A 16,843-nucleotide genomic window follows, 5' to 3' on the forward strand; every position below is an offset into this window, starting at 1 on the left:
AATTACCTTCATAGTATTTTCTGAAGCTTCTGAAAGACCAAAAAAGAAATGCTACATTAAGATGTCATGTAAGAGATATATAAATCAGAAAGATCCAGAAATCACTAAATAGTCTCATTCATATGGCAAGCTCATATAGATTGCATGAAATTTGGGGCAAAGGTGGGTGCAGCTCCTCAGGATAAATTATATGGGTTCTTTTAATTATATTAAGATTACTGTGTTGTCTATCGATCTACATTTCCAGTAGTACAGTTCTGTTCACTCAGAGAAAACTGCTAAAGAAAATTATTAGATATGTACTAGATACAGACCTAATGATTTTGAATACAAGCAGGTAATTCATGCGATCTGGTAAGAATGCAACCTGATAACTACAGAGAATACAAAAAAGTCTGTAGTTTATTGATAAAAGTACAAATTGCCTTTTTTTAAATTTCAGGGGTAAATTATTTTACCTAGTGTAACTAGAGGGAATACGTGAGTTATCTAAGATGCTATATTAGCAATATTCTAAATACTGCATGTTTAATGTTTTGATTTTTTTCACAAGTAATGTTTGATGTTGACCTAAATTCTCATGAGTGATAGTTAGCAAATTTTATGATGACCAAAAAAATGTTCTGAAGAAAAAAGAATCTATAGTTTCTGTAAAGAAACACATCATAAACTGATGCAAATTATTTGACAAAGAAAATAATATAAAAATACCATGAAAATAAGTAAAAAATTTTTCTCTAAAGAACTTTAAGATCTTCTCTAAGAACTTTTTTTATAGAGGCTAGATTCTGAAAAAGTTTGAGGAGATATCTTGTTACTATAGCTATATTTGCTTACATTGAAACTATAAACTGTATTAAAAAAAAAGGAACTACTGTTCTTAAAAAGACATATACTTCAGCCCTCAAGTTCTGCAAGACATCTGACAGCAGCAAGCCACAGCCTCCTCCTTGCTTTGTACACATGCTTTTGGGGAAAGACCAATAAATAATTTTTCGGAATACTTATATCCCCATATTCTCTCTGGATATTCCTCTGTCAAGTACTTTTGGAACTATATTTTCTCCATTATTTCTAGGAGGTTGATGGACCATGTTACTAGATAAGGCAGCCCAAACAGTATTCAAACGTTTCAGTCAGATTCTTCAAGTTTTTTCTAGCACATACTTTATTAAATTATTGATGATACAAAGGTTCAGTGTAATAAAAATGCTTCAAAAATGTTTCCTTACTTTTATTACTTGGGTAGAAGCAGATCAATCATTCCTGAACTTTGAAGCTCTCTCTTTTTTTTTTAACCCTAGCTCTCCCTACACTAATGTTAGGACTACCTTTACAAGTACATATAACATGCAACAGCCTTCATAGAATCATAGAATGCTTTGGGTTGGAAGGGACCTCTAAAGACCATCTGTTTCCAACCTTGCTGCCTTCTTTCCCCAATGGGCCAGGGTACCTATCACTAGACCAGGTTGCTCAGAGCCTCATGTGATGTGTAGTCCTTTTCAAGAGCACATGCCAAAAATCCAGATCAGATCTATCTCTCCATTACAATGGAAAAGCTAGAAGAGAATTCCTCCAATCACATCCTCCTGTTAACTGTGCTCTGTATGATTTTTCTTAGCCCTGGTATATCCTTGCCTTTTCCAGGTGTCTACTTGCTCCTCAGTTTGGCCTTTATTGTATGTGGAGGAAAGGTTAGACATTCAGGAGAAAATAAAATGCTGGAATCTATAAAAAATTAAATTTCCCTGTATGGATGGAAATGCTTCCTGATAGCAGCTCCAACAAAAGAACAGCTGCAAAAGTGCTGCTAAACTTTTTTCCTGTCATCTTTTTCTTCTAGTCTTATAATTAGCCTGTGACATTTCTTCATAGAAGGAATGAGAAGAGACTTCCACCAAAATCTGCTATTAGCAAGTAGATTATTTTGTCTTACAGCACAAATTCTTCATTATGAAGCACCTGGAATCACCTACTACAATCAATCAATGGTTGACCAGCTGTCCTAGAGAATGCTACCCATACTTCCATCTTCCAAATTAATTTGAAAATATTTTGACCGTCAGAAGAGTCTGGGGCATATACACTTTCTGCCTGACATCACTCAGGTTAAAAAAATTGTCACTGAACAAAATGAAATTAATTTTCCCATGTCTGAGAAAGGACTTCTCAACTGTTACCTTGGATCATCCAAAAACCCATGGCTGGGAGAGGACAACATCACACAGGTGGCTTTCAAATGGGTTATTGCCAAGGATGCAGTTAGCAATATGTCTAACAGGTAAGAATTCACTTATGGTTTGAGATTGTCACCTGAGAGCTAGGATTTTTTTTCACAGCATAACTGTTGGCATGTAGAAGCAGGGATGTCCCCATTTCTATTTGAAAAGTCACAGAGAAGTTCTGTACTACTTTGAGAGGAAAACTATTGGAAGAGAAATAAGGTTAATTTTAAAACTTTGTGGAGGACCATAGGTGGCCACTTCTCCATGGATGTTATCTGTCTTTCTTACTGCTTTCACAGCAGGGACCAGTGCTTTTAAGCTTTTCTTCCCTTTCACTGAACAATTGTGGTTGTTTTACAGCTGAAAAATGTGGTGATTTGCTGAAAAATGTAGTGATGAAGATGAGTTAACCAGGAAGATAAAAAGAAACAGGCAGGGCCATCTTGAATTGTAAAGTGTGGTTCAAGACCCAGTTTTTAGTTTCTAGCTTTTCTTCCAGTGAGCTCATAAGTCTCAGTATATGTAGCAACTATTGAATATCTGTCGGGTTCACTACTCTTACATACACCTTCCAGGATTACCACCTGGGGGAATTACATCTAATTTGAAAACATCTGCAGTAAAGGTTTGTACAGAAAAACTTGACACAAGCTTACCCTCAAAATCCATATATTAAAAAAAATTTCTAACTCAAAAGTACTTGTCGGTGTTTCATCCTGGCAGTACAGTAATCCTTAATTTACCAAGTCTCCATTTATTTTGGAGAAGGTTTTGTATGCATAAAAATTAGGAAAAAGCATTAAGGAAAAGTGCGAGGAATATTCCTACTTAATATTCCTACTCCTCACAATTAATCATGTTAATAGACTGGAGAATAATGTTGCTACTAGAGACATTAGCAAAACACTGTGAAAATGGTATGTTAATGGACAAACCTAATTTCTTCTTTCTATGAAAATTGATATTAATCTGTGGAAAAAAGTTTTGTAGGTTATTTAATTTTCCATAATTTTTACCAGATATTGCATTTTATATCCAAAGAAAAAATGGGGAAAAAACTTATTTCTGAAGCAATTAATATAAGAAATAATCTATTTTTATCCTGTTGTTTTATGTTGCCGAAAAAAAAATTCTTTCATCTAACATGTCTTAGTATTAATATTTTACAAATAAAATTTAAAAAATGAAAAGCTCTGTTCCAAAAATGTCAAATATAATATTTAATCAGTTACAAAATACTTTCTGTATTTTTAAATGTAGTTTTCATAAACCAGCACATTTTCACAAAGATCCCTCTGTGAGCTCCATATTCTTTGTCAAAAAGTGATGCGCTGGAAAAGATCTGACCATATCCAGAGAGACAGATTTGGAATGCAAGTAAACAATATTTTGCAGCAGCCTCAAAACTCTTGCTTTAAAATTTATATAAGTTGTATTAAATTATGAACTCCATTCTCAATGGATTGCACAGACTGAAAAACCACAAACAAAAGGAAAACAAGATATTTGTTCCACCAAAATAATGTTTTATTAATCTTTTATTAATTATCCAGGAAACAGGATAGACATTAAATTTGTAGGTGAAACAACCATACAAAAGTGTGTGCCTTAATCAGTTTCCTTACATGCAGAACTTTCCCACATCCATTACTTATATTAGTTTTTGCATAATTATGAGGGGTTTGGTACTTTAACACCTACAAGGTTGCAAATACATAAACACCAGGAAACTCCAGTGAAATGGTAGAGTTTTCTGATTTGTCTTTCAAATTATATCTTCCTTTAGCCAAATTTTTATTTGTTGATGCTTGTGAATGTATGTATGCAAGTGTATTTGGAACAGAGTAAACATAGGTTAGAGCTCTTCCATATACAGCAGCATCAAAAGCAACATCAGCTAATAACAGTAATAATAACAAAAATTTCAGGGAGTTCAATTCCAGAAAAACACTCATCATACCCCTCATATAAATGAAATAACTTGATTTTGAAACATTTCTCTTTCTAAAGATGACAGATCTGAAAGTTCAATCTTTCAGCAGATAGCCACGGTGCATAAAGATTTTCAAAATGGAATTTTCTACCTCCTAGTATTCTCAGAGTAGGTGTTCTGTGCAGGCACTTCAGATCAAGCAAGCACACCCAAACTAGCTTTAGACTAAGTAGTAAGTGCTCTGGCTGCTAACACATCTGTGCTGTAGATCAGAGATGAGCTCAGGGTAAGCAACGTGTTGCTATGGCTACACTGATAGCAATACCCAACCTAGTAAGTGTAAATCTAACATTTGTCTCCTGCTATGAGACAGAGCCTCGGTGACTGCCCTGAAGCCATGCCTGAGTACCCGCTCTGTAGGAATTCAATTTTGCAGAGCCATTGCAATGTGATTCAGAATCAATGGTCCCACATGTACTCCTAGGAGTATTATTCCCTGATTTCATCAAGGCAGTGTGTGGTTGTATGGTAGGTCGAATATATTTGAGTTGTTTTCTCAGCAGTTTAATAAGAGAAAACGAGACTCTTCATGACTACTCTTTTTAGCTGTCTTGAGCCTCAGAGTATAACTGATTAATGGCTATGCCATCCAGTCTCCTGATTTTGGATATAATAACAAAACTACACAGTGCTCTCCATGGTTCTCCACACCTGCAGGGAAAATTGAGGCTGTTGTCTGCCATTTTCCAACAAACAAGTAAAAAGTTACTTTAGTAGGAGTGAGAGAGCCCAGGGAAAATCCTGATTTTCTCTTTTCCTTCTTAAAGGAAAAAAAAAAGTTTTGTAAAGTACATCATCTGCCTCTGCTCCGCCGTTGAAATGGCTTAGCAAATCCATTTCATCCACAGCTTTAAACTGTTATTTTTAAACAGGTGTGAACTGTCCACATAAAAAAAACCCACACTGATTTCTGTGTAGAAAATGAAAACCCCCTGAGGGGTGCAAATACGGAAATGTTTGGGCCAAACCCTAAACATGCCAAGCCTCATACTAAGATCACTATATATGACTAGTGAACTTTTAAGATGGTTTGAGTACACTAAAATATATATTTTTAATCCTTTCTCTTATATTAAGTCCACAAAACTATGGTTGGCAAACTGGAAAACTCAATAATCAAAGACTAGCTAGCAACTAGTAGCAGTTTAAACCTTTATTCTTTTTTTATTTTTTTTAGTTGTGTTTGTTCTTTTGTTAAATTTCTTGTGCAAAAAAAATGAGTCACAATGGGTTTTTTTCCATTTAGCATACTCAGTGAAAGATCAGTTTGCAAGCATTAATTTAAATGGGTAGCAATTACTTTATCTAGAATCCCCTCTACTTTTCCAATGAAAGAGAAAAATAATTTACCACGTAAAATATTAAGACATGTATTCAACTTATTACTTTTCAAATTATCTCTATAAAGACTTATAGGAAAGAAGCATCAATTTAATAGTCTTTTTTAGACTGTTAAATAGGATAATGCCTGTCCTTCCAAAAGAAAAGAACAGAAATTAGTTGAAGCTTTCTGAAGGCGTAATTTCTTTTTCAGTCCTAGTTCTCTGAAAACAGGAAAGGACAAAAAAAAACCATAAGGAAGGAGAAATAAGCTTTTCATGGTGCTTGCTTCACTTGCAGTTTATCTGTTAAAAAAATAAAAACCAAAAGAAAACCCCAAAAAAACCAAAAAACCAAAACAACAACATTTTTAGCTTTTCAAAAATCTGCAAATTTGTACCAGCATAATGATGCAGTTGATTGGGAGTTTGGATTTTTTTGTTGTTCTGTGTTTTGTTTCAAAATTCCTTTTATCTGTCATTTTGATCACAGATTCACAGCGATGTTATAACAGTTGAAATCTGGCCCGGGTAAGCCTTATTAAGCACAAGGAAAAACACCCAACAAGATGTGAGAGATGAAATAAGAAAGGGAAAGAACTAGATACACAAAGAAGAGTGTCATCAAGAATCAGTGTCTTATTTAACATCATGTTCAGGATTTGGTTTTAATTTGTATGCTGGAATTAAATTGTAGAAATAGTTGTTTTCCCTTTAAAAAAAATTAATCTTAAAACCAAAAAGGCCTTTTATTTGAGGGATCCAGCTATTAGATTAAGCACATCCTTCCCCTGTGAGAAGAAGGGTTACACATTTAAGCTTCTGCTTTACCTGATCCTGGCAGAAGCCTTGATTTTATCAACCCTGCATCATCGATAAGTCCTTCATATTTGACAGCTGATGTAAATTTTCTCTGAGTGTCTCATGCCAGAATCTTTCTATTTTAATAAATGAATACGCACTGATGTAGAGAATCATGAACTCTCACACCCTAATTAGGTGGCTCACATTATCTGTCTGCTACCTGTCCACAAACTACACTATCTGTCTCCTTTTTCTGGCTCAAGAGATACTTAACAGAAATGACAGAAATCTGTAAAGTGTAAGATCCTGATTCTGCAGACCCATGATGAGATCACACTCCAGGAACATAAAATACCTGTTTTCAAAGGGACACTGGACTATTAAACTTGGTCCACTATTTCCAAGGTTGGTATCATTCACAATAATGAGCATTCCATATCTTAAAGAGCATTTTCTCTGTCATCTTAAGAAAACAAACCTTAAAAATCATTCTTTCTGAACACAGATGAGGGTTTTCATTAAATATTCTGATTTCAGTAATTCATCCCTTTCCAACAAGAAGTCACAGAATGTTTTGTGACTTGTTTCAGTGGCATCTGATTTCCAGATCTAGTCAAGAGATATTTTAGAATCAGTTATGCAATCTCACAGCTGCTGCAGTGTATTCCTGTAAATATGTGATAGAAGAAATGATGTGCATTACTGATTATCTGTCTCCACCACCTCCAGCAAAAACTTCAGAAACTTATGTTTGTCTTTGTTAATCAAGCTATATTTCTGTAGCTTCAGGAATATACCACTTCAGTTTCTAGGAAGGCACAGTTTATTTTCTTATCAAGTGATATTTTTGAAACAAGATAAAAAAACCTGCAACCTAAAAATAAAAAAGTCAAATCCTGTTTGTTTCAAACTTCGCAGTTTTAAAATAATATTTAGCAAGAGAATGAGCTGGATTCTGATAACCTTGAGCAACTTAAAATAAAATCAACTTGCCTTTGGGAGCTTGCTTGTGAGATTCCTTAGGTGGGTCTAAAAAGAGTAAATTATTATGAAGGATTGGAGTAGTATAGAGCTTTAGGAGCAGAAGAGCATACAGATTATTTAGGGGGGGATAAAGACCAGTTGTAAGTGTTGGAGAAAGCAGATGTGAGAGAGCAGAATGAGTGGATGGATGACTGACAGGCATAAGTGAACAGCATTTCAGATTATAAAAGAAAACTTCATATGAAAGAAGAACCTCACCTTGCTTTATTCACATGGTGTTAAATGTATCGTTCACTGCTATAAACAATATAGAAGAGCAAGTGGTATAAAGTATCAAATATCCCAAATCACTTTTCTTTTTGAAATATAAATTAATGATTCAGAGGTGCTTTCCATAATGTATCTCCAAAGTGGTGGTGCTATGAAGAAGGTCCTGCAAAACTGAAGATATAAGTGGTAATCTCTGGGCTTTTTTTCCTTTCTGCATGAATATTGACTTTTTAATGCCATACTACAAGTTAAAGGTATTTTGGGAAATGGGGTATAGGAAGGATAGTCATTAAAATCTTATGACTATAGGGCTGTAAAAGACTTGCATCTGTGGGGGTTCATAAACTTAGAGTTGAGTTGAGGGGAGAAGGAGATTAGATTGGGATGAGTTGGAAAGAATTTTGTCAGGGAATGTGAGAAGCTTTAAAGCAATCTGATCAGAATACACATCCAGAATGACCTTGGTGAATAAAGTGCAAAGGTGATATTTTTCTTCTGGGAAATAATTTTTTTGCTCTCTCCAGAAAAGGTAGTAGAGCACCTCTGTTGGTACTTCTATCCCAAGCAAATAGCAAAATTACCTTTAAGAATGCCAAATACTTTTGAATTATTTCAAATTAACTTTTGAATGAGTATGTCCTAAAGCTGCCAAATTAAGAAAATTAAAGATTGGATTAAGCAGAGAATGTTGAAATATGTTCACAGGTCTAACAGCAATAATAAGGATAGTTATGATCTGAGGGAACAATTCCTTACCTTGGGGGAGGTAAACATGGTGCTTCAGGTGGACAGTCACAGGCTTAATGATCTGAAAGAGGGGTGAAGTATTTTTATATGAATTACATTGGAGCCTTTCCTTCCTCTTTTAATCCTAGAGGGGGGCTGATCATATGTTCTAATTAAAAAGCCCATAAAAGATGAGACATTTTTCAGAAGGAAAACTGAAACAAGGATTACCACATTAAAAAAGTTAAGTCATCTGAAGTTGGAAAACAGTGGGGGATTCATGAACATGTAAAGCAGCAATTCCAGAATGTTTCAGTAAGAACCTGTTGCTCACCCACTGAGAGCTGCAGCACAATTACTTGTACTCCCCAGACAGACCTTGAAAAACTTGAGGGCATCTCTGAAATCTGTCTCATTATGTGTTCAGACATAGGAGTGGATTTGCAAATTATATAGAAAATAACAACTACAGTGAATCCTGGGAGGAGCTGCTCTGACTAAGTGCACACAGCATGAGCAAAAGCCAGGAGGATTTGGAAGCCACTGTGAGCAGGAAAAAAATTATATAGTTGTCATCATGAAAACTTCAATTGACATACACAATTGCTGCAATGGATGGCTATAAACTCTCCAGAAGGCATAGGCAAGGAAGGAGGGTTTTGATTGTCTGGATCTGAGTGATGGTGAAGATGTGGTTGAGTGTCCATGAATAAGAATGAAGGGGAAGGCCAACAGGGCAGGTATCATGGTAGTAGTCTGATAAATGCCTCAGTCATGGTGAAGAGGAAGACAAAATATTCTAAAAGCAGCTGGGAGAAGTCTCCCATTCACTAGCTCTTGTTCTTGCGGGTTATTTCAATTCACCAGATGCCTGCTGGAAATGCAATACAGTAGAAAGGAAAGAGTCTAGGAGGTTTCTGCAGTGTAGGGAGGAGACTTTTCTGGCACAGCTGATGATTGATCCCCACTAAACCTGTACTTTTCAAACAGAAACGGACTTGTGGGTTGGAGGCCAACCTGGGCACAGCATGATAGATTTTGATGTCAGAGAAGTAAGGAGGGGGGTTCAGCAGAACTGTTACCTTAATATTCCAGAGGGCAGCCTTTGACCTTTTTAGGAGACAGTCTGACAGGGCCCTTGAGAGACACTTCTGAAGGGCAAAGGATGAAAAAGCTGAACATGCTTCAAAAGGAGCTCTTAAAAGTGCATCCAGGCCATCCCCATGTACCAAAAGCCAAGCCAGTGGGAAAGGCCACTGGCCAAACTGAACAGAGAAATTTGGCTGTAATTCAGGAAAACAGAGAGAACTTACGACCTTTGCAAGAAGCAGTAGGCAATTCAGGAGGACTGTGAGGATATTGTGATGTTATGCAAGGAGAAAATCAGGAGGGCCAAAGCCGAGTTATAATTTAATCTGGCTGCTGCCTTGAAAGACAATAAAAAATGTTTCTATAAATGCATTATCTAATTATGTTTATATAAATGCAATGAAAGGAGGGCTAAGGAATAACTCCATCCTTTACTGGATGTGGGGGGAAAAGGATGAGGGAAAGACTATGTACTTAATGCTATCTTTGATCAATTTTTAGTGGAGAGACCAACTATTCTCAGGGTACCCAGTCCCTGAGCTGGAAGACAGCGACAGGTAGCAGAGTGAAGTCTTGATAATCCAAGTGGAAATGGTCAGCAACCTGGTACACCACTGAGAGACACACAACTGTATGAAGCAGAATGGGATCTACTCAAGGGAACTGAGGAACCTGGACGTACTCACTGAGCCACTCTCCATCGTTTTTCAGCAGTCCTGGATGACTGGGGAGGTGCCACTTGACTGGAGATTAGCAAATGTGACAACTAGTTGGTGGCTGGTCACAAATGGTGTTTCCCTGGGCTTATTATTGGGCAAGTTCTGTTTAATATCTTTATCAATGATCTGGATGCGGGGATTGAGTGCACACTCAGTCAGTTTGCAGACAGCTCCCTGTTTGGTAGTAGAGTTGATCTGAGGACAGGAAATCTCTGCAGAGAGATCTGGACAGGCTGGATTGATGGTCCAAGGCAAATTATATGACACTGAAAGAGGCAAAGTGCTGAGTCCTGCACATGAGTCACAACAACCTTAGACAGCTCCACAGGCGGGGCAGAGTGTCTGGAAAGATGCCAGATAGAAAAGGATCTGGGGGTGCTAGTCAACAGCATCTGAACATGAGCCGGCTTGTGCCCAAGAGGCCAAAAAAACCAATGGCATCCTGGTCTGTATCAGAAATAGTGTGGCCAGCAGGTTTTGGGAAAGGATCATCCCCCTCTACTCAGCACTGGTGAGGCCACACCTTGAATCCTGTGTTCAGTTGTGGGCCCCTCACTACAAGAAAGACTTTGGTGTACTGGAGCAAGTCCAGAGAAGGGCAGTGGAGATGGTGAAAAGTCTAGAGCACAAGTCTTATGAGGAATGGCTGGGGAAGCTGGGATTGCTTAACCTGGAGAAATGGATGCTTAGGCAAAATCTTTGGGAAATTGATAGCCAAGCCAACTTGCTGCAGAAAGTGTGTTTGTCAGTGATAAAGGTAAAAAAAAACCAAACAGGGATGAGAAGCTAACTGAGTGGTGAGGGTGTAAAGTAAAATTAGTATCATTAGGATGATTTTTTTTTAGTTTTCTTTTCTCCGGGTTATGAACAAATTTACAGGTGATTATGTGTTTCCAGTGATGCATCTACTGGGCAGCAGAGTCAAATTGCTATTCTACAAATTACTCTTTAGGATCTGTATTTCAGTGGACAGTTGTCAAATAACACCTTCATGCATATATAGGGGTAAATAGTTTGAATATTTTTTAAATTTAGCAATCTTTAAAACAACTAATACAGATTAAATTGATCTGTAGCATCTCCAGAAACACATGGGCTGCTTGAAGGAACAGCAGGAATATGTTATCTGTAATTACCTCACTTGGGCAGTAAATCTGAAAGGTAATGTTTGCAAAAAGAGCCCTGCAAGGGACATTATGTTCTATGTGTGGTGTTGCTTATGGGGTTAGAGAGATGTCAGGGATTACTGGAAGTTTTAAATTAGGGAAAAAGTGAAGAATGATTCTGAACCTTGGGGATTACTTTTCTCTCAATAAACTCACATGTAAACCAATTTATTTTTGCCTCAGTAAACACAAAGTAGTAAAAAAGAAGTCATAAAATAATCTGAATTATATCAATTACAGTGACTACAAGGAACTGTCAAAGTTTTGGAGGGACATGTTGACCCTTTGATGAATGTTTCTGAAACTTTCTTGATTTAAAACACCTATTTTGCCACTAATATGAAAAGGTGTGCTGAAATGCTGAAGTTCCTATGCCCTGTTGCCTGACTAGTGTGATGCACAAGTGTACCATCGCAAACAAGTACTTATTTTCCGGAAAAGATAGCTCCACTGGAGGTAGAAATGGCCCAGCACTCAGAATGAAAATCTGTGGGATATCTCAAACTATGGTTTCAGAAGATTGTTTGACACAAACTAGCTCTTCTAATAAGAAAGGTACTCTGACCTTGTGAGTCAGATGGTACATCCAGATTGCAGAGAACAACGGGATAGCTAAATAAGACTGTCAAATATTGTCCTCTGAAATTTGATCTATATTGTGTTTGTTTACATTATGTGATGCTTGGATTTTAAAGATTAAGAGGCAAGCATAAGCAAATTTCCAGGTGGATGGTTTGCCACAAGTCAAAGCAATGGCTTATCTTGATAGGAATGTATGGTGTGTATTTTTTATTTGGTTGGGTTTTTTGTTTGGCTGGTTTTTTTCTCATGCGACCCTGGTTTTGCCTGCATTCCTGCAAATATAGATGTCCGGAATCCTTATTCTCTTTGGCTGGGATCATGATTTTGATTACACACGAATATTTCAAATGAGTCTACTAAATAAGAGGCAGATAAAACATTAACTTCAGATTTCTCTAAAAAATGACCTTTTTTCTCCAGATTCCTATATTTTCCAGACCTGCTTTCCAGTTCCAGGAAGCTAGAGTCCAGAGCATTAATTTAGGCAAATTCACATCAATTACCATTGATTTTTCTTCTCTGATATTTCTCATTAAGGATTTCTCTTTCACTTGAGACTGAAAGGATTCATTTCAGGTGTCTCAGTTTTAAAATTTCCCACCAAACCCATGCATTTATTCCTGCAACCTAAAGAATTCCTGACCTAAGTATCCCAAGATATTCCTTTAGTGGCTGAAAAGTGGCATCCTAGATGCAAAGCTTTGAAAAAATTGGCATTCTTCATTAATACGTTAAATGACACAACTGAGGTATATTTGTATTTCTAGATATTTTCAAGGTCTTGAGAATTTACTTTTCCTGAAGGTTTTTTTCTTTTTTTTGGTTGTTTGTTTGGCTTTTTTTTTGTTTGATTTTTTTGTTTGTTGGTTTTTTCTTTTTTTCATTTTTTCCTTTTTTTTTTTAATGAGGGGAGGATGCAAAATGTGAAGAATGGAATTGATTTCTTCTAAGTTGTATTTAAAGACAAAATGAAAAAAGAAATTAAAGAAAAAAAATGCAAGACTTTTTCCAGAAGTAGTGTCATACTTCATGGAAAATTGCAAATATAAACAGGGTTCCATTCTGACGCCTCTAAATACATCAGAGAAAAGACATTCCTGTATATTTAAATGAGTTAAGAATCTGTTTCTCATTATGTTGAATTCATTGCTGTTGAAGTCAACAATGTAACAGGGTATGAACTATTATTAATTAGAATGGTAAATGCTGCCTTCTATAGTATTCTATGTAATATGAAGTTCATTTTATTGAAATAGATGCATACAAGATTTTAGTCTGTTATACCTTCTCTGAAGTCAATGAATTTACTCCAGCTAAGAACTAGGGTTTTGTAAAAATAACTTTCATTAGAAGATATGTCTTGTTTTTCCTCCTGTCTTGTATTTCCTCCTGTCTTTTACAGTGTAATGAGATTTCCATTTCGTCTTGCCCGGTCTTTTCTCTTCTTTGACCTGGGTTCTGTTCAGAAAAGTTGTTTTCTCTCTTAAAATTCAGTAGCAGTCTTTATTTATTACTCCTGCCTGTCTGATGTTCATTTTCACTTTGTACTTTTGCATCTTTCTCAGTACTAAAATGTATCTTTATTTCCTCTCAAAAAATGTCAATTTTCAGATGACCTGGTACTGATCTAAAATCTTTGCTCAGAAATGTGTATGTATCTCATCATTAAGGCAAGCCACCCAAATATATTTGAAAGAAAAATGAGGTGAGAATCCTTTCTAACCCTGTTTTAGCTTCTTGCTTACTTATATATATATATATATATATATATATATATATATTTCTTGTATGTTTATATTATGTTAATGTATAATGGTTTTGTATACTTATGTATTCCTCTTCTCAAGAATGGAAACACAAATGAATTCCAATCTTCATCTTTATCATGGTCCAATACTTGCTGTCCTGGTATTGAATTTCATAATACTTTATACATTGTGTCTTATACATAGCTGTTGTTTTACTTAGTTCATCCATCAGTGTTCTTTACTCTCTTTTTGAATATTTTTTAATGCATATGCCCTCCTAATTGAGCATTGTATGCACTATATAATATGAATCATAAAAATTTTCTTCAGTGCTGAGATGAGTAAACACTAACTCATTTCTTTGCCTTGTATTCTTATATCTAACTTTAAACCATGTTTTGTTTTCCTTTAGATAACATGCACCGGTATTTTCCCACCTTTTCTGGAATACAGAGGTTTGTCAAGCAGTATGTGAAGCATGTGATGCTCTAGAAGAAGACAAATATGAATATATGTGGAGTTGCAGTGGCTTGATTAATACTGCATCAACATCTTGTTTAGCAAGTAATATTCTTATGCTCCTTTTGTAATATTTTCAGGATAATAATTTCTCTATTGCAGACATATTTTTAGCACTAAAATTTGTATTAAAAGAGAGTTAGTACAGCCACAGGATAGAAATATGTCATCTGTGTAACATATTGCCCCAAAATAGCTTCTGACTGCCATTTACTTCAAAGCTGATAAATCAGACACAACAACTTCTTATTCCTGATTGTTCTAAAACATTTAAAATGTTGAATTCACTTGAGAAATTTATGGGAAAAAAATTAAGGAAAATTTTGTTCTTCCAGAAGAGGAAGTGATTTTAAATGAGATGGTATTGCATCTGCTTACCTGACTAGACTCCTGCTCTACCATAAGTCTAATCCTATTTCAACACTTTATGTCAGTGTGATATTGCAATTTCTCTCCTGCTTTGTAGTTCATACAACATCTAAATACATTATTATTAATGTATGCCCTGTTCTAGTATTTATTGTTATAGCCTTGGCCAGAAATAGATTATTGTACTTGAATTTATTGAATTCTCACAAAAATTAAAAAATATTATTAGTATTAAAAAATTCTACCTCATGAGCAGGAGTACACTACTGCTAAAGTCAGTTACATGAAGATTTTTAGATAAACAGTAAATAGATTGGGAAACTGATTCAGCTCTCACACTTGGAGTTTTTTTCATTCAAACAGACATTAGTAGCATTTATAAATTATATGAGAAATAACCTCTACACTTGAAAATGTAGGAAAATCCCTAGACTTGTTTGAAGATTGAAAAAGAATAAAAATAGCTGTAAAAAAATATTTAAATAATAATTACTGGCATTTAGCAATTGACTGACTATTTAATGACGAAACTGAAAAGGCAGTGCTTTTTTATACATACATTTTGATAAATCTGTCATTTATTTGTCGTTAGTGACCAATTTCAGGCACTTTTGAATGCAGAAAATATTCCATTAAGTTATAAATTCGTTAAAGTCCCTGTACATAAGATGACATAACACAAGAAATGTTTGAAACACTCCATAATTAAAGCTTCTAATGTGTAATAACCTGGCTGTGTGTTTGACAGTTTTTTACATATATTAAAGTTCAGAGCACTACAAAGTGTTGTGTAAATAATAAATTCATTTCTAATGTCTTGGATTTAGTGTCATTTAGATAGAAAGGATCATGACTGCAACAAATTTATATTCTAATTCTTGAGTTCAGTGCCTTCCTATTATTTTGAAGGATGAAGGTCATAATGCATTTTCAGTGTCTATTAAATCATCAGGAATTTACTGAATTAACTATATACAGACATTATTTGTAGTGTTACAGAGGTGTTATACATACTGGCAAAGTACAGAAAAATGGCTCCTTGAGGTGTGATTTCTTTTGGGGCTCTCTTTTCTACAATGGTCTTAGGCCTATATGGTCAAAAGCTTTTTCTGCTTTGTGCATTTTAACACTTCTGGGGAGTACAGTTCACTCTGTAAATAGCAAAAGCTCATCTGATGGGATAGACCACAGGACCCATGGCAGAACAACGTCTGTTCTCTGTTTCTTGGTCAGTCAGCCTTAAGAGCAGCTTCAGTGGAGACCAAAGGTGCCAAGCCTCTCTGTTGAAACACACAGGAAAACTTCACTGGTTGCTCCCATTCATAGCCTGTTTGGGCAGCCAGGCAAAAGAAAGCTGAAGACTTCATTTGTGTTCTTGGGTTTTTTATCTTTTTTTTCCTCAAGGAAAATTGGCTGCAAAATAATCACTTTACAATTTAATGTGTTAATTCTTGGAAATTAACAGTTGAAAAACTTATAGCTTCCTACAGCAGGCTTTCTCTAAGGTGGGTTTGCACTTGCACTGATCAGCTTTTTTCCTCACCTTATTTTTCTGAAGCTTTCATTAGTGGGTCACCAATGCCTCATGATAATTGGAGGCAAATATGCAACATTTCTAATACTGCTGAATCTTCATTATCCCATTTCAAGATTTTAGGTCATCTTGTTGGAAGAGCTGAACAGATGAAAGTGACAAAACCCCAGACATATTATAGTGAAGTTACAGGCTTGAATGAGTGACTTGATGGGTGACATCAGCATTTAGCTCCATTGTACTAAAAGACAGTGGTTCAAAAAGTCCTGCATCTGCCTACGTGGTCACTGGATATTCCTGGACCACAGGAGTTTCTTGAGTCATAGGTAAATCGAGGAAAATGATCAGTCTGAACTTGAAGTATACAATATAATACATATTCTTTGCTCTGTTTATCTCTCTGAAGTAATAAGACCATTACACAAAACACTGTAATGTTTTAGTGAGTTTTAGGTTCATTGACTCAGTTTAGCAGCTGGGCAATAGCAGGGAGATCAGTATAGAGAAAAGGTTCGGATAAAATTCCTATTTGATAAGTAGTCATATATTTCTTCTTCTCAGCATTTTTTCTTCATTACACATTTTGATAGAAAGTTTCCATGACACTTTCCTTTATAAACCATTATTTATATTGACAAGTGATGGAAAAAACTACTTGAAAAAAAGCTATGTAGTTTTATTTTAATATAACATTTAAATTTGACTTTTTAATTATTCTCTACTGTTTACATGAATACACTTATTCAAAATACATGAGAACTCTAAAGAAGTGTTTTGAAAGCAAATGCGATAT

This window comes from Coloeus monedula, assembly GCF_965178545.1.
Source record: "Coloeus monedula genome assembly, chromosome: 1".
NCBI classification, from domain to species: domain Eukaryota; kingdom Metazoa; phylum Chordata; class Aves; order Passeriformes; family Corvidae; genus Coloeus; species Coloeus monedula.